The sequence below is a fragment of the Schistocerca gregaria genome, chromosome 1, assembly GCF_023897955.1.
Source record: "Schistocerca gregaria isolate iqSchGreg1 chromosome 1, iqSchGreg1.2, whole genome shotgun sequence".
Taxonomy (NCBI): Eukaryota; Metazoa; Arthropoda; class Insecta; order Orthoptera; family Acrididae; genus Schistocerca; species Schistocerca gregaria.
Window position 1 is genome coordinate 656,836,231 of NC_064920.1, and position 20,141 is coordinate 656,856,371.

At 42.1% G+C, this 20,141-nt stretch overlaps 1 pseudogene; it reads right to left on the reverse strand.

Annotated features, from left to right (window-relative positions):
• Positions 1 to 2,398: 2,398 nt before the first annotated feature.
• Positions 2,399 to 2,516, reverse strand: LOC126289487 (5S ribosomal RNA; annotated as a pseudogene).
• Between the last annotated feature and the right edge of the window lie 17,625 nt (positions 2,517 to 20,141).

A 20,141-nucleotide genomic window follows, 5' to 3' on the forward strand; every position in this document is an offset into this window, starting at 1 on the left:
GAAGTTGTTTTTTATAGTAGGAAACTAATAGCGAAATGTGTCGTACAGAAGTGTGTTTGAAATTATTACCACATATTTCCTATACACATGTACTACGAAATAAAATTTGTGTTTCAGACCAATGAGAATGAGCTTAAACAAACTATAAGTCCTATACAAGATGTAATGCATGTAAGTGCATACATTTCCATTGGTGACAGGACGATGTACCGAACAACATTACATTAGGTTTTACGTCTTTTTCAGGTTAATAATTATTGCACTTACACTGAGGTGACAAAAGTCGTGGGATTCCTATTAATATCTGCTTTAGCCTGGCATAGTGCAGCAACTCTACGTGTCATGGGCTCCCAAGTCGCTTGAAGTCCCCTGTAGATGAGCTGTGCTGCCTCTACAGCTGTCCATAAATGCGAAAGTGTTGCCGGTGCAGGACTCTCGATTATGTTCCATAAATGTTCGATGGGAGTCACGTCGGGCGATCTGGATGGCCAAACCATTCACTCGAATTGTCCAGAATGTCCTTCAAACCAATCGCGAAACCACTGTGGCCCGGCGACAGAGCGCATTGTAATCCGTAAAAAATTCCCTCTGTGTTTGGTAACATGATGCCCATGAATGGTTGCAAATGGTCGCCAAGTAGACGAGCATCCAGAGGATCCGGTCCATTCCATTTAAACACAGCCCACACCATTATGGAGCCACCAACAGCTTGCACAGTGCCTTCTTGACAACTTGGGTCCTTGGCTTTGTGGGGTCTGCGTCACACTCGAACTCTATAATCAGCTGTTACCAACTGAAACCGGGACTCATCTTACCAGGTCACGCTTTTATAGTCGACTGCAGTCCGACCGATATATTCACGAGCCCAGGAGAGGTGCTACAGGTGATGTCGTGCTGTTAGCAAAGAAAGACACTCAAGTCGGACGTCTGCTACCATAGACCCTTAACGCCAACTTCCGCCGGTCTGTCTTAACAGAGACGTTCGTCGTACGTTCCACATTGATTTCTGCTGTTATTTCACGCAGTGTTGCTTGCCTGTTGGCACTGACAACTCTACGCAAAAGCCGCTGTTCTCGGTCGATGCTTGAAGGCCGCCGGCTACTGCATTGTCCATGGTGGCTGGTAATGCCTGAAATTTAATATTCCTGGCAGACTCACTGACACTGCGAATCTCTGAACCTTGAATTCCCTAAGGATTTCCGAAATGGAATGTCCCAGTCCTCTAGGTTCTACTAACATTCCGCGATCAAGCCCTGTCAATTCCCGTTATGCGGCCATAATCACATCCATGTTAGAAACAATGTTACATGAATAACCTGAGTGCTAATGACAGCTCCGTCAATGCGCCAACCTTCTATACCTTCAGTATGCAATACTACTTCCATCTGTATAAGTGCATATCGCTATCCCATGAACTTTTTTCACCTCAATGTACAAGTCGTATGGTTTTAGTTTGGTTAGTACCTCCAAGAATATGTGGTAAGAGCAAGCCATTAATGTTTATCTTCCCCTGGCAATGAGGTGGGTATCGAAATGTGGACACATTGACGCAAAACAGAAAGTGTATACTGACAGGTATAGTCTACTTAGCGATGCAGTACGGCCGTGCAGAGTACATCAGGTCGTAAAACATCCTGACAGATTCAAACTGTGTGCTGGGTCGAGACTCGAACTCGGGACCTTTGCCTTTCACGGACTAAGCTAACCAAGTACAACTCAGGACTCGTCCTCACAGCTTCACTTCCGTCAGTCCAGCCCACAGTTTTAATCTGCCAGGAAGTTTCATACCAGCGCGCACTCCGCTGCAGAGTGAAAATTTGGGAATTGAAAATTTATGGTAAGGACTATGGGACCAAACTGGTGACGTCATTGGTCCCTAGGATTACGCACTATTTAATCTAACTTTAACTAACTTATGCAAAGGACAACACATACACACCCATGCCCGAGCGAGGACTCGAATCTCCGAGGGGGGAGAGCTACAGTGAAAATTTCATTCTGGATCAGGTCGAAAAGTGTGTGACGTGTTTGTGGGAAGACTGGTCTATGCAGCGAAAAAACAACCATTACACTGATATGTGCACATATTAAGGTACCACATATAAAATGTCTAGAAATATACTCATTACACCCCGTATGTACAATGAAACAAATGCAACCGACATGTGAGTTATGTCACGGTGCCAGAATACAACAAGCACTCCGTCTTCAGGCCACAAGTGGCCCATCGGGACCATCCGACAGCTGTGTCATCCTCAGCTGAGGATGCAGATAGGAGGGGCGTGTGGTCAGCACACCGCACTCCCAGTCGTTACGATGGTTTTCTTTGACCGGAGCCGCTACTATTTGGTCGAGTAGCTCCTCAGTTGGCATCACGAGGCTGAGTGCACCCCGGAAATGGCAATAGCGCGTGGCAACCCGGATGGTCACCCATGCAAGTGCCGGCCACGCCTGACAGCGCTTAACTTCGGTGATCTGACGGGAACCGGTGTATCCACTGCGGCAAGGCCGTTGCCGTGCCAGAATGCACAAGCGTTAAATTAATGAGCTCCTCGTTCAGACCTAGAAGGACCAAGGGATGTCGACCAGCTGCAGTGTTCTCATCTGCCTCCGGCACCGTGCAGATGCGGTACGGAGGGGCATGAGATCAACACATCGCTGTTCCTTCCGTTTTGCCGATATACCAGACTGCAGAGCGGCTACTTTTCATTGAAGCAGCTCCTCAATTGAAACCACGAGGCTAAGTGCACCAGATTCAGTCTTCCCACCCAGGAAAAATCGTTGGTTGCACCGGGAATCAAACCTGAGTCCTTAGCTTGACAGACCTCTGTGCTGACCAGTCAGCTATGGATGTGAACTCTTACGCTGACGTATACTGACGACCCAAGACATTACGACCAACATTAAAAGCGAAATTTATTGCCACCTGGTCGCATTAGAGGTTATGACGTGGCAGGGGGAGGATTTAAGCAGAACAGAATCGATCTGGCAATCATTACAGGAACAACACGAACCGCAATGGGGAAATGTATTTGCTTAAGTAACTCTGATTAAGGGCAGATTGTTATGGTCTGGCGACTGTCAACAAGCATCTTCTAAATGTCGAATCTGTTCGGCTGTTCACATGCTGCTGTCATGAACATTTTGTGGAAAGTGATGTAATAACGATGTTATCACCTGTAGCTGACGAGATGTTGGACGTCCACATCTCCTCACAAAACGTGGGCTTCAGATGCTTGAGCACACTGCAAAGCAGGATGTGTGGTGATCTGCGGCAGATGTGCCGACAGGTTACAAAGCTCGTGCACGGAAATCTGTTTCAGAGCACATCGTTCAGTGGGGATCGTTGAACACAGCACTCTGCGGCAGACTACCCCTCATATTGAACAAAGGATGTCGTAAGTCATGACTACAATGATCATCGTGATTGTCCCTCATGTTTATAGAATCATGTCACCTAGTCGGATGAATCACATTGATTGTTACAATACGTCGATGTTCATGTCTGGATGTGCAGTCATCCAGATGTATCCCTGCCCAAAACATGCACCATGAGATGGAATGGAAATGACCAGGGGAACGATGCGGGAGACCCGCACCGCCGTACTAGGCCAGGTACTAATGGAGGTGGTTTGCCGTTGCCTTCCTCTGATCGTAATGGGAATGAATGATGACGGTGAAGACGACACAACAATACCCAGGCATCTTGGGGTAGGTGAAAAATCCCTGACTCCGCCGGGAATCGAAACCGGGACCCCGCGCTCGGGAAGCGAGAACGCTACCGCGAGACCACGAGCAGCGGACAGACATGGACAGGGGTCAGAGGCAGAGGCGGTTGGGCTGCTAGATTTGTTACCGGTAGGTTCCAACAACACCTGCATATTACGGAGATGCTTCGGGAACTCAAGTAGGAATCCATGGAGGAAGGGAGATGTTCTTTCCGAGAAACTATTGAGAAAATTTAGAAAACTGGTATTTGAAGCTGACTGCCGAATAAGTCTACTGCCGCCAACGTACATTGCGCGTAATGGCCAGGAAGATAAGAGAAATTAGGGCTCATACGGAAGCATAAAGTCGTTTTTCCCTCGCTCTATTTTAGAGTGGAACAGCAAAGAAAATGACAAGTAGTGGTACAGGGTATGAATTTTTCTTTTGTTCCCTTCACTGCTTGCTCAATATACAGGTCGAATAACATCGGAGGTAGGCTAAAACCCTGTCTCACTCCCTTCCCAACCAGTGCTTCCCTTTCATGCCCCTCGACTCATATAACTGGTCTCTGTGAAAATTTTATATAGCCTTTTGCTCCCTGTATTTTACACCCAGCCACCTTCAGAATTTGAAAGAGAGTATTCCAGTCAACATTGCAAAAAGCTTTCTCTAAATCTACAAATGCTATAAACGTAGATTTGCCTTTCCTTAACCTAGTTTCTAAGATAAGTCGTAAGGGCAGTACTGCCTCGCGTGTTCCTACATTTCTACGGAATCCATTCTGATCTTCCCCGAGGTCTGCTTCTATCAATTTTTCCATTCGTCTGTAAAGAATTCGTGTTAATATTTTGCAACCGTGACTTAATAAACTGACAGTTCGGTAATTGTCACACCTGCCTACACCTCCTTTCTTTGGTGTTGGAATTATTATATTCTTCTTGAAGTCTGAAAGTATGTCGACTGTCTCAAACATCTTGCTCACCAGATGGTATGTTTTTGTCATAGCTGGCTCTCCCGTCACTATCAGTTGTTCTAATGAAATGTTGTCTACTCCCGGGATCTTTTAATGACTTAGGTCTTTCAGTGCTCTGTCAAATTCTTCACGCAGTACCATATTTACCATCCCATCTTCACCTACGCCCTCTTTCATTTCCATAATATTGTCGTCAAGTACATCGCCCTTGTGTAGACCCTCTATATAGTCCTTCCATCTTTCAGTTTTCCCTTCTTAACTTAGGACTGGTTTACCATCTAAGCTCTTGATATTCATACAAGTAACTCTCTTTTCTCCAAAGGTTTCTTTAATTTTTCTTTAGGCGGCGTCTATCTTATCCGTACTGACGTATGCTTCTAAAAAATGGTTCAAATGTTCTGAGTACTATGGGACTTAACATCTGAGGTCATCAGTCCCCTAGAACTTAGAACTACTTAAACCTAACTAACCTAAGGACATCACACACATCCATGCCCGAGGCAGGATTCGAACCTCCGACCGTAGCGGTCGCGTGGTTCCAGACTGTAGCGCCTAGAACTGCTTGGCCACACCGGCCGGCCATATGCTTCTAAATCCTTACATTTGTTCTCTACTCATTCCCGCTTAGCCGTTTTGCACTTCCTGTCGATCTCATTTTTGAGACGTTTGTATTCCTTTTCACCTGCTTGGTTTACTGAATTTTTATATTTTCTCCTTTTATTAAATTCAATATCTCTTATGTTATCCAAGGATTTCTACTAGCCCTCGTCTTTTTACTTACTTGATGCTCTGTTGCCTTCACTATTTCAACATCAAAGCTACCCATTCTTCTTCTACTGTATTATTTTCCACTGTTCTTGTCAATCGTTCCCTAACGCTCCCTCTGACACTCTCCACAGCCTCTAGTTCTTTCAGTTTATCCACGTCCCATCTCCTTTAATTCCTACCTTTCTGCAGTTTCTTCGGTTTTAATCTATAGTTTATAACCAATAAATTGTGGTCAGACCCCACATTTGTCCTTGGAAATATCTTACATGTTAAAACCTTTTTCCTAAATTCTGTCGTAGCATTTTATAATCAATCTGAAACCTTCCGGTGTCTCCAGTTCTCTTCCATTTTTACAACCTTCTTTCATGGTTCTTAAACCAAGCGTTAGCTATGATGAAGTTATGCTCCGTGCAAAATTCTACCAGATAGCTTCCTCTTTCATTCCGTCCCCCTAGTCCGCATTCACCTACTACTCTTCCTTTTTCTACTATCTATTTTCTGTCCCCATGACTATTAAATTTTCGTCTCCCTGAACTATTTGAATAGTTTATTTTATCTCTTCATACATTTGTTCAATCTCTTCATCACCTGCGGAGCTAGCTGGCAAATATACGTTTAACTACTGTGGTAGGCATGGGCTTCGTGTTTATCCTTGCTACAATAATGCGTTCACTATGCTGTTCGTAGTAGCTTATCCGCGTTCCTATTTTATTGTTTATTATTGAACCTACTCCCGCATTATCCCTATTTGATTTTATGTTTATACTCCTGTATTCAGCTGACCAGAAGACTTATTCCTTCTGCTCCCGAACTTAACTAATTTCTTCTGTACCTTATTTTATCCTATCCATTTCTCTTTTTAAGTTTTCTAACCTACCTGACCGATTAAGCGATCTGACATTGCACGCTCCGATCCGTAGAACAACAGTTTTGTTTCTCTTGATAACGACGTCCTATTTCACCTCTGGAGTATTTTACCCAAGAGGACGCCATTACATTCCACGTAAACACAGCCCACACCATAATGGAGCCACCACTAGCTTCCACAGTGTCGTTTGACGATTCGGGTCCACGGCTTCGTGAAGTCTGCGCCGTCCGCAGTTCGTGGTCGTACGGTAGCGTTCTCGCTTCCCGCGCCCGGGTTCCCGGGTTCGATTCCCGGCGGGGTCAGGGATTTTCTTTGCCTCGTGATGACTGGGTGTTGTGTGACGTCTTTAGGTTAGGTAGGTTTAAGTCGTTCTAGGGGACTGATGACCGTAGATGTTAAGTCTCATAGTGCTCAGAGCCATTTGGACCATTTTTTTGGAGGTCTGCGCCGCGCTCCAACCCTATCATCTGCTCTGTCCAACTGAAATCGGGACTCATCAGACCAGGCCGCAGTTTTATAATCATCTAGGGTCCAACTGATACGGTCATGAGCCCAGGAAAAGCGCTGCTGGCTACTATGTGCTGTTAGCAAAGGCACTCGCGTCGGTCGTCTGCTGCAATAGCCCATTAACGCCAAATTTAACCTCACTATCGCCGTATTTCCCACATTGATTTCTGCTGTTATTTCATGCAGAGTTGCCTGTATGTTATCGCTGACAACTTTACTCAAACGCCGCTGCTCTCGGTCGTTAAGTGAAGGCCATTGGCCGCTGCACTGTCTGTGGCGATAGGCAATGCCCGAAATTTACCATTCTCGGCAGACTCTTTGACACAGTGCAGCTCGGAATATTAAAGTCCCTAAAGATTTCTGAAATGGAATGTCTCATGTATGTAGCTCCTACTGCCATCCCATGTTAAAAGTTTGTTAATTCCTGTCACGCTGCCATAATCACCTCGGAAACAATTTCATGTGAGTCACCTGAGTACACGTGATTGCTCTGCTAATGCACTGCCCTTTTATACCTTATAAACGGGATACTACTGCCATTTGTAGACGTCCATATCGCTGTTGCATGATTTTTGTCAGCCTAGTGTATTTTGGATTGGATAGTGTATATCTCCTCCCTCATGGGCTGTGTGCTTGCTTATAGTGGTAGACCTAATTTAAAAACTAATCCACTGTAAAGTTTCTAAACATGAATAACACATGCAACAAAATGAATACATATACAACTTTTGTGCCTGCACAGCCACGCTTGAATTCCTGTAACATATAATTTGCAGCAGCTAAAGAAATGTGCATATTTTAACACTGGCAGCTCCATACTGCTTTCCAGAGGACTTACCAAAAATCAGATTCGTAGCACCCACATTACACCTTATGGTGTTTGTTGGAGAGCACTTGCATCCCTTAGTCCGCATCCCTGCTCCATTCGCGGTAGGCGCGTGGAAGGTATGATGGTCGGTACACCTTGTATTAGTTGTAGTTTCTCATCGTGGTCATTTCGAGAGACAGACCTTATAAGAGTGTACTACGTAGAATGTACTCTGTCGAAATTTTTATTTGACAGTAAACCTCTCCATGATGCACAACAACTTTCTTGTTGCGTCCAACACAGGAGTTTATTTGTTAGCATTTTTCATAACGTTAGCGCGCCAGCTAAAATGATGCTTACTTTTTACCATTTACAGCACATACAAAGCAACACTCCGCCTCTATATAAGCCACGCGGGACTAGCCGAGCGATCTACGGCGCTGCAGTCATGGACTGTGCGGCTGGTCCTGGCGGAGGTTCGAGTCCTCCCTCGGGCATGGTTGTGTGTGTCTGTCCTTAGGATAATTTAGGTTAAGTAGTGTGTAAGCTTAGGGACTGATGACCTTAGCAGTTAAGTCCCATAAGATTTCACACACATTTGAACATTTTGCGTCTATATACGTTTTCGCAGCACTGAATCTTACTGAGAATAATCATGTGTGGGTACTCGTATATAGTTCTTATTGGTGTTTAACGCTCGATTATTTACACTACACATTTTATTCTATGTTCCTTCAATCGTGCTGCAGGTGTCCAACTGCACCACGTTTTCTACACTGTACTTGAGGACATTGTTACTGGTTGTGAGTCTAATATTCACATTTATAATACCGTACATCACAAGATAGTACTTCTCTTTTATACTATACTCCTGATACTGTGTCTATCTCCTCAAGTTCTGAAGCTAATTTTATGGCAGCATCCAGGTCCTTCAAGATTCCTGTCCATACCCTCTTTGACATATCGGGTGGCCTCTACTACTGTTTATGACCTACCTCCGCGAGAATAATTTTCTTTGCGTCTGTAATACTCTCTCCATTGTTCCCAGAAGGGTGTTCAGCTGTATCGTTTCTTAGAGCGCTGTACGAAACCGCCCTTTAGTTGACTGGATGCAAGTGCATTACTTAACCCCTCATGATACTTATCAAATATCTTTTCTGTTTTTGTCAAATGCAGCTAGGCCATCTGCAGTAATTATTCATCTGTCCAGAAAACCTGGCTACAGACACCACTAGTTCACTTGTAAATGATAACACATTCTCTGTTTACTTACCCAAAAAAGGGGCAACGAAACTGGTGGCAGCTGAATCTAATAAAGAGGCTGTGGAACTGGATGAACCCCATACTCTGCCGTAGCAAGCAGCTTCCTATGCATCTCTCTGTTCAGAATGAGATTTTCACTCTGCAGCGGAGTGTGCGCTGGTATGAAACTTCCTGGTAGATTAAAACTGTGTGCCGTACCGAGACTCGAACTCGGTACCTTTGCCTTTCGCGGACAAGTGCTCTACAATCTGAGCTACCCAATCACGACTCGCGCTCCGTCCTCAGAGCTTTACTTCTGCCAGTACCTCCTACCATCCAAACTTTACAGAAGCTGTCCTGCTCTCCTGGTAGAGCACTTGCCCGCGAAAGACAAAGGTCCAGAGTTCGAGTCTCGGTCCGGCACACAGTTTTAATCTGCCACGAAGTTTCATCTCTGTGTTATCTGCACTTGTGGTTGCTTCGTGGTTACGCCACAATCAATCAATCACGTAACGTGAATCTATCACTAATGCCAGTATCTGATTATGTGTATTTTGATACTGCCATACAATAAATAAGTTGTAGCAGTACGTGTTTTGGAGTACTTTCTACTCCAAAACACCTTCTTAGGGGGTAAATTTAACAGTGTATATGTATTAAAGTGATACATTGTACCTTGACAGATATATATTGCGTCATTGCACAGTAAAGCAATGCATATTTTAAAACCCCAGTCTATTATCAGCGTTTCCGATGACTGTGATCCCATACAGGAATCGCTGATTGACCGGCAAAATATTCTCAGATGATAGGACCCACATACAGGAAATTCTAAGCAGTAGCCCTCCTCAGCACTCTAGACTGATATGGTTATCATGATTGGTCAACAGCAATTGCGGAGGGGATGGGGGTATATAAACCCACCTGTTCACCATCTACTTTGCTGACACTGGTGTAGCTTGCCCAAAATTAGGAGCTGACAGCTTATACAATATTAGAGGACTTGCAAAAAAATCAGTTTGTACACATTCGTTCCCAGGTGGATCCACTTAAAATGCAGGAAATGAAAAGCAAACTGAAAACCCCAAGTGCTTTTGGTTGCTGGCGGTCTTAGTGTAGGCAATCTTTAGTAGATTTGTGTTGAATTCTGCCTATTTGTCAACGATGGGGTATCTAAGAAACCTGCTTCTCAGGTCACTATACAACAATTCAAACAAATCGTATTAATGAGTTTTATTATAACAAGTACTTGACAATACTTTGTGTTAAACAGATGTGTCGCAAGCAAAGGGTGACAGACAAAATAAACAATGTTCTTCAGTATATCCAATGCCTAAGTCGCTGGTCTTGAAGTGCCTAATCTTGATGCTGCTGCAGAACTGGGCAGCGTCCAGTTTACGCGGCGCTTATGTCCTCTTTGCATAGAGGCAGCTGCTGTCGCTTTGTAGTTCTGGAGTGGGATCGGTCAGCGTCCAATTGACTGACGTCTTCACGGCCTTCTTTGCTCTCTCGTTTCCGACTGGCGTGCTGCGCTTGACTTTACACCGTAACAATTTGTAGGTTTCCTAAATGTTCTGGTAATAATTAGATTACATAATACTTTGGACCCGGCAGATGCAGAAGAAAAGCATTCTTTTTAAAAAAATATTCTGTCCAGTTTACATGCATTAGAGGAGCACAGTCTTAATTCTACAATAGAACTAGCAAAACACAGTAAATTATATATGCCCCAAGGATTTTCTTAAAGTGATGTATGCACATCTACTTTCTATATCGCAACAGATAATACCCAGATAGTTTAACACTTAATGTGATAACTGTGATTACGCCATGATCTTAACACTTTCTACCAAACAAATTGACCAACATTTAAAAGTCATGAACTTATTGTCAAAACGTAAAACTGTCAGACACAAGTCTGCATAATACTAGCCTTTGTCGACGCAGACAGTTTTCCATGAGGCTAAAACCATTTTATTTTCGTAGAGTACTATTGTTAAAATATTTACGCCTGTAGTACACAATTCTGAATGATCTGTGAATAAGCGCTTTGCGATGTGAGGATAGTACATCAGTCTAACCTAATTCAAGCATATCGGAAAGTGCTGACCAACACACACAAAAAACGGTAGCCAAGGGACGTAATAGGAATTAACAAAGGTGGCCATGAGACTTCCATGTTACTCTAAATATAACAGGTAGATGACAGTGCATATACAGTATTTAAAATATGCTCCACGGCATTCTGCGTCAATGATTTCTGTGTGTTGTAAATTATCAGAAAGCCTACAAAACATTTACTGCGTTGTTTTTAACATTGTTCTTCAACTTTAGTAGAGGGAACAAGGAAATTTCTAGCAACATGGCATCAAGATGAAACTACCTTTCCTCCTACACCTACATCTACATCTACATGACTACTCTACAATTCACATTTAAGTGCTTGGCAGAGGGTTCATCGAACCACAATCATACTATCTCTCTACCATTCCACTCCCTAACAGCGCGCCGAAAAACGAACACCTAAACCTTTCTGTTCGAGCTCTGATTTCTCGTATTTTATTTTGATGATCACTCCTACCTATGTAGGTTGGGCTCAACAAAATATTTTCGCATTCAGAAGAGAAAGTTGGTGACTGAAATTTCGTAAAAAGATCTCGCCGCGACGAAAAACGTCTTTGCTGTAATGACTTTCATCCCAATTCGCTTATCATATCTGCCACACTCTCTCCCCTATTACGTGATAATACAAAACGAGCTGCCATTTTTTGCAACCTTTCGATGTCCTCCGTCAATCCCACCTGGTAAGGATCCCCTACCGCGCAGTAATATTCTAACAGAGGACGAACGAGTGTAGTGTAAGCTGTCTCTTTAGTGGACTTGTTGCGTCTTCTAAGTGTCCTGCCAATGAAACGCAACCTTTGACTCGCCTTCCCCACAATATTATCTATGTGGTCTTTCCTACTGAAGTTGTTCGTAATTTTAACACCGAGGCACTTAGTTGAATTGATAGCCTTGAGAATTGTACTATTTATCGAGTAATCGAATTCCAACGGATTTCTTTTGGAACTCATGTGGATCACCTCACACTTTTCGTTATTTAGCGTCAACTGCCACCTGCGACACCATACAGCAATCTTTTCTAAATCGCTTGCAACTGATACTGGTCTTCGGATGACCTTACTAGACGGTAAATTACAGCATCATCTACGAACAACCTAAGAGAACTTCTCAGATTGTCACCCAGGTCATTTATACAGATCAGGAACAGCAGAGGTCCCAGGACGCTTCCGTGGGGAACACCTGATATCACTTCAGTTTTACTCGATGATTTACCGTCTATTACTACAAACTGCGACCTTCCCGACAGGAAATCACGAATCCAGTCGCACAACTGAGACGATACCCCATAGGCCCGCAGCTTGATTAGAAGTCGCTTGTGAGGAACGGTGTCAAAAGCTTTCCGGAAATCTAGAAATACGGAATCAACTTGAGATCCCCTGTCGATAGCGACCATTACTTCGTGTGAATAAAGAGCTAGCTGCGCTGCACAAGAGCGATGTTTTCTGAAACCATGCTGATTACTTATCAATAGATCGTTTCCTTCGAGGTGATTCATAATGTTTGAATACAGTATATGCTCCAGAATCCTGCTGCAAACCGACGTCAATGATATAGGTCTGTAGTTAGATGGATTACTGCTACTACCCTTCTTAAACACTGGTGCGACCTGCGCAATTTTCCAATCTGTAGGTACAGATCTATCGGTGAGCGAGCGGTTGTATATGAGTGCTAAGTAGGGAGCTATTGTATCAGCATAATCTGAAAGGAGCCTAAAAGGGAAACAATCTGGACCTGAAGACTTGCCCGTATCAAGCGATTTGAGTTGCTTCGCAACCCCTAAGGTATCTACTTCTAAGAAACTCATGCTAGCAGCTGTTCGTGTTTCAAATTCTGGAGTATTCCATTCGTCTTCCTTGGTGAAAGAATTTCGGAAAACTGCGTTCAATAACTCCGCTTTAGCGACACAGTCGTCGGTAACAGTAGTATCGGCAATGCGCAACGAAGGTATTGACTGCGTCTTGCCGCTTGTGTACTTTACATACGACCAGAATTTCTTCGGATTTTCTACCAAATTTGGAGACAATGTTTCGTTGTGGAACCCATTAAAGGCATCTCGCATTGAATTCCGTGCCAAATTTCTCGCGTCTGTGAATTTTAGCCAATCTTCGGGATTTCGAGTTCTTCTGAACTTCGCATGCTTTTTCCGTTGCCTCTGCAACAGCGTTCGGATCTGTTTTGTGTACCACGGGGGATCCGTTCCATCTCTTACTAGTTTATGAGGTAAGAGTCTCTCAATTGCTGTTGCTACTATATCTTTGAATTTGAGCCACATCTCGTATACATTTGCATAGTCAGTTCGGAAGGAATGGAGATTGTCTCTTAGGAAGGCTTCTAGTGATACTTTATCCGGTTTTTTAAATAAAATTATTTTGCATTTGTTTCTGGTGGATTTGGAAGAAACGGTATTGAGCCTAGCTACAACGACCTTGTGGTCACTAATCCCTGTATCAGTCATGATGCTCTCTATCAGCTCTGGATTGTTTGTGGCTAAGAGGTCAAGTATGTTTTCGCAACCATTTACAATTCGCTTGCGTTCGTGGACTAACTGCTCGAAATAATTTTCGGAGAATGCATTTAGGACAATCTCGGAAGATGTTTTCTGCCTACCACCGGTCATGAACAAATATTTTTGCCAACATATCGAGGGAAGGTTGAAGTCCCCACCAACTATAGCCGTATGAGTGGGGTATTTATTTGTTACGAGACTCAAATTTTCTCTGAACTGTTCCGCAACTATATCATCGGAGTCTGGGAGTCGGTAGATGGAGCCAATTATTTACTTAGTTCGGCTGTTAAGTATAACCTCCACCCATACCAATTCGCAAGGAGTATCTACTTCCACTTCACTTCAAGATAAACCACTACTGACAGACACAAACACTCCACCACCAATTCTGCCTAATCTATCTTTCCTGAACACCGTCTGAGACTCCGTAAAAATTTCTGCAGAACTTATTTCAGGCTTTAGCCAGCTTTCTGTACCCATAACGATTTCAGCTTCTGTGCTTTCTATTAGCGCTTGAAGCTCAGGGACTTTCCCAGCACAACTACAACAATTTACAACTACAATTCCGACTGTTCCTTGATCCAAGCACGTCCTGTATTTACCATGCACCCTTTGAGATTGCAGCCCACCCCGTACTTACGTCAAAGAAATAATGCAGCAGCAAGAGGCGTAGTGTAAAAAAATGGCGTGAAAGCACTGGAAACATTTCGAGGAAATTTAAGAATGTTGTGGCTGTACCATATAAAGTGGAATTGACAGATGTTAAAATGAACATTCTGATGAACCAACTGTTTGGACTATTGGTACAGCTTTGTGTAGAAGATTATTACATTATGGACAAGGATATGAAGCAATATTGTGCTGGAATTATTAACAAAATGGAGACATTTCCGAACATCAAACCCGGCTTCTGTGTGCAAGAAGAAGTCTACCAGGGAAACGGTTATGTTAGTGCAAACGACAAAAGGACTAGTTGACATAGACGAACTCCAATTGTAGAGAAAGGATATATAAAATTTATGTCAGATCAAAACCATAAAAGTGAAAAAAATTCGGTAACCATTTTGCAAAGTGGCCTCATGGACATCTACTAGAAACTTTCATATATTTCTTGGCTTAACAATATGGTATTGACAGATTAGAAACTACGATTTATAGCTATGGAATGGAAGATATATTTCACCCTACCGAAGACTATCTAAACGAATTAAATCTTAAGAAACAGTATTTAAAATATGCTTCATGGTGCTCTGTGCCAATGATTTCTGAGTGTCGTAAAATATCAGAAAACTTACAAAAATCTACTGTGTTGTTTTTAACATTGTTCTGTAACTTGTCTACTGGGGCAATAAGAAAACACAGTAGTACACTGGCATATAAGTAAAACTTCTGGTCATCAAGAACGAGAAAAGTTAGCAAAAACAATGTTCTGTCTGTTTTCATTACTTATCTATAAACTATATGGCGATTGTTAACACAGACTCTAACAAATACGATACAAGTATTGTGCAGAAGTGTGATGTTTAAGCTGGGGAAACATCTTTTTTAGAATCCAGTACATCATTCTCTGTGATACCATCAAATGTAGATATTACAAAGTTAGGATTGGTTCCCACATAAAATGTTATTCCATAATCCTTCAGAGAAAGAACCCATATGTCAAACAGCCATACCTTTCCCTTCTAAACAAATAACTCCTTTAAGTACCGTTAATGTGTCATGTGTCCAAAAAAAAATGAAGCTGGAAATGTCCGAGATCGGAGTCAAAAGCCGAGAACTGGAATGTATGATGCAAATAATTGCCACCACGGAAGAATATAAACCGCCGCTGGAAGAAGAGCAGGCCATTGTAAATGTGGAAGCAAGGCTTAAAAATTACTTTAAACTCAGTGTCTGGAAAAATGTCGATACACCATAGGCAAAGAACATATTTGCATTTACCGCAAATAGGAATAGAAAGTGGTCATATATTGGAGCTTCCTCCCTAAGTAGGTGTTTTGGTGTATGGAGTACAGTATGTGTACAAAACAAATGCATGTTGCTTGTCATAACATGCAAGTACGATTACAGGTCTCTGATCGTGACCGGAAAAATTTAATCCTGTGCCCAAAAATAAAAATTGTATTATTCAACAAAATACATAAGACTTCAAGTACAAAACACACATGCAGCACTAATTTTGTAACTTAACTGTTGAATATCAGTTAAAAGAATACATATGAATCACATATTGACTCTACTAGTACAACTATTTTGTTTAACAACACTTGTCAACAAGCTCAGATCGATCTCTGTACCACATATCACTGTTAATACTGAATACAACTGTACTCATACTTTAAGTCAGAACACCTTTATGTAACCTTTTGTGGTGTTATACGTTCCACCATGTCACTGAACACATTTTTAACACTATCAGTTAATTGGTATATTTTATCTATGGCAGAATGCACTGCATCAAATGCTCTGCATGTGTCTGTAACACCGTAATTTCTTTTAGATATGTACCGTGTATAGTCCCCCAACAAGTAGTTTCATGCTGCACCATCAAACACTGTTCCTTTTGAGGTAGTAACCCTACTGCTTGTAATGCTGGCACTGCTGCTGATGATGAAAAATGTTGATGTTGACTTTTTGTGGGTTGTATTTGATGGTAATTTGACTTCCAACTTATGAAAGACTTTTGCGGAAATATCTCCACTCTATTTGACTGAATGGAATACTTCTACATTGTTGCGCATACTCAAGTTCAGTTAATCTAGCAAGCTCCAAGTCTGGTGCTATTCCAACGCTGATACGTTACACTCCACAAGTGGTAAAATAAAATGTACTTATGAAGAGCAACATTACTGTGACAGCAAAGCAGATAGGCAAACTGTTGGGTTTATATACCTACAGTCTTTCCCCGACCCAGATACTGTCTACCAATCATCATAGCTCACATCAGTTTGCAGTAATGGAAAGACCTACTATTTTGAATTTCCTGGATATAGATCTTGTCATCTGAGAACACTTCGCCAGTCAGTCAGAGATTCCTGTGAGGGATCACAATCACCAAAATGTTGCAAATAGATTGGGGTTTTGCAGTATACATTGGTTTACTGTGCGATGATGCAATAAAGCTGTCAAGCTGCTATGTAAGTGTCACTTTAATATGTATACACTGCTATATTTACTCCCTTAGTAGGTGTTTTGGGGTAGAGAGTAACAGTATGCAAAGAAATCCAACACCAAGTGCTTATCACAACATGCAAGTGTGTATAGAGCTGTCTGACCATGACCAAAGGAAATCTGATCTCGTGTCAAAATAAAATTGTCCTCACTATTGTGATGAAAATATCCAGTATTTCGAGTAGTACAAACCTCATGTGGCACTACTGTAGTATCTTATTTCTTCTATAGCCGTTACAAAATATACGTGAATCACATATTGGCACTTATGTTGTGGGCTGTGGTTTTATTGGCAGAACAATTAGAAGATGCAACAGGTCTACAAAAGAGGCTGGCTACACTACGCTTCTCTGTTCTTGATAGGGGGATCCATACCAGATAGGAAATCTCAAAAAGTGCAAAGAATGGGAGCTAGTTTTGTTTCATATGGGAGAGAATGTTATGGATATGATATGCGTGTTAGGGTGGTAGTCATCAAAACGAAGGCGTTTCTCGTTGTGGCGAGATCTGTTTATGAAATTTCAGTTACGAGCTTCCTTCCTTGAATGCGAAAATATTTTATTGTCGCCAACACACGTAGGGAAAAACGATCATTGTTATATAATAAGAGAAATCAGAGTTCTTAAGGCGAGATTTAAGTGTTAATTTTTCCAATTCCCTTTCATGGAATCGAAGAGTTGAGAAATAGTTTGAAGGTGGTTCAAGGAACCCTCTGCCAGGTACTGTGCGATCTGTAGGGTAGTCTTGTAGGTGATATAATCGTATTGTGTTACTGATTGAGTGTGGCTTAGCAGTGAAGAAACTGCAAGCGCAGTTAGAGAAGGATAACGCAGAGATGCACAGGCAGGCTTCCATCTAGTTCCACAGCTCCTTTATTAGGTTCAGCTGCCGCCAATTTGGTACCCCTTTTTTGGGTAAGGAAGGATGTGCTATCATTTATAGGTCACCTATTGGTAGCCACCTGGCTGGATTTCTGGATAGGTGAGTAATTATTGCACATTATCATGCTGCGTTTGGCAGAGGAAGCAAATACATTTGTTAGGTGTTAAGGAATGTACTTACATTTCAACAGCTAGCGGAAGGCTTTGTACAGCGCTATGAGAAGGATATCGGCTGAAAACTCTTTTGGGAAAGGTCAAGTGTGATGTCGCATAGGTAGAACAAGTCATTAAATAATTTTGTCCATAGAAGTAAGGAAAAGTAATGTAGATGCGTACAAAAAGCCAAAAAATGGTGAAAGCAAACAAAGCTATTCCATGAGGTGGAACGTACAGAATTAGATGCCTTTCTAAAGGGACTCTACCAGTTATGTCGTGGAAGTATGGACAGGGACTGTGAAGGATCTAACTGCTACCGTCTGGTCAGATACAGATGTAATCTCAGGAGTACAGGACGTAAGGAGTGTCTTGTGTAGTGATGTAAGGTGTTATCAACGAGGGTGTTTGGGTCATCTCCAGAAGCATTTTCGTCAGCAACAATGTAGGAAATGTGGTGTAGTTGGACAGCAGCAGCAAGACTGCAGGAGTGTAAAACGAAATGCGCAGGGGCAGAATAATCAAAAGTTAAACACTACCGGAACTCCAGATCCACAGGTGGGCAGTCCCAATAGGTGTCAATGGTGCAAAAATGTATACAGAGACAGAGTGTTACTTTGAGGTGTAGTAAACGGTAAAAAGAATGCATCGTTTTTATTGGCACTAAAGTGATGTGAGAATGCTAAACAACACACTCCTGTCGTAAAAGCTACAAGAGAGGTGGTGTGCATCACAGAGAGGTTTACTATGGAATAAAAAATCCGAGAAGCACGTTCAATTCAACAGATTGTTTCCTCTCACATCCGTCTTTCGGAATGACAACGATGGGAAATTAGATCTAATTAGAGTTTACTGACAACCATATTTTCCATGGAACAGAGATGAGGGCTAAATGAAGAATGTACTCTCTGTCACGCTCTGTACAGTGGATTGCAGATGTTATGCATTTGATTCTCGTTACAGTCCTGATACAGACACTAACATAGTTTGGGAAAGCTGTGTAGAGCTTCCAGTGTTATAACATGCACATTTGTCAAGTTCCTCATTCCAACAAATTCTCATGTGGTTATGCAGTATCAACTTCACATAATTTATATACAATGTCTCTTTGTTGCATTGGATTTTGAGGTATAGCAATTTTACAATTCATATGTTTAGTAATTAGCTCTACTGCCCCATACGTTCACGCTGCCCATTTGCGATGAGATATGCGCTATCCTGGCCAAAATCCTATACAAAAGCTAGTCGTATCGACCATTCCGCTCTCAGACAGCATGTAAAAAACATTAAAAATGCTTGCATTAAACCCCTAAATCTCCCTGAACTTTTAAAATATCTCTGTAGTGTGCATTAAAATATTGAAGGAAAATGGTGTGGTGCAAATTAATTCTGGTACGTGGATACTGGTCTGTAGATGGTATATTAAGCAATGTATAATTATTACTAAATTAAGCTCCTATACAATCCACTGTCGATGGGTCGATAGACTCTTCATGGAACCGAGTAAAATCTGTGTTACACATCTGATTTTGTTATTGGTTATCACTGGTACCTCGCCAACTCCGTTGGCCAATGGATGCAATGAAAACTATTTTTACAGCTGAAAAAGTTTGCATCCATTTGAACATAAAGAACGAGGCGAGACTGATGCAGTGAAACCATTAATTGTAAAACACACCCAGTTTGCTTCGCACAATAATGTTTAAAACAAAGATGAAACAGTTTAATAACACTGTCGATACAAAATTTCAATAGGACCACTATTAAGTGTCTCACGGAGTAACGTGTTAAGCAAGCAAAGCGTAATTCTCAGCATCATTCGTTCGGAGAACGAAATATATTTCTCAGCGCTCTCAGGTATGACACTTTCTCCATTCGAAAAATAGCCAAGTGCTGAATAAGAAATTTATGAAGAAAATCGAAGAAAAAATTATGGGAGAAAGTCAATATATGCCTTGGTAACTGGTTCTTCACATTGCATGTATTGTGAGCTGCCTACGGAACCTCCTCATAAGATGACAATAGTCCCTACAAGGAGTTTCCGCTTTTCTATCTAATGGCAGCCCAAAAACTAGGCTAGAAAACCACGGTATTGGGGAAATCTTCATTATTCTTCGATTTGACTATGGGAACGTTGTCGCTGTAAAGTTTATCAGCCTCCCAAGAAAGTTTTCGAGCTCGGTGATCAGGCAAAGCGCAGGATTATCCCTGATATAAGATTTGTATCGGTTAGACTTGAATCATAGAATCATACAATTTGCCGCATATGGTATGTGTTCCTCTGTAAAGGTAGTGTTATATGCTGTAGGGTCACCTTCAAAGCAGGTGACAGGAGCGAGGAGTCGTTCAAAGTCGGCGAACACGGCAAACAGACATTGCTCCTGATGATGAGCATTTTTGAACTTTATGAGTTTACTTTCCTTGGTAGGCAT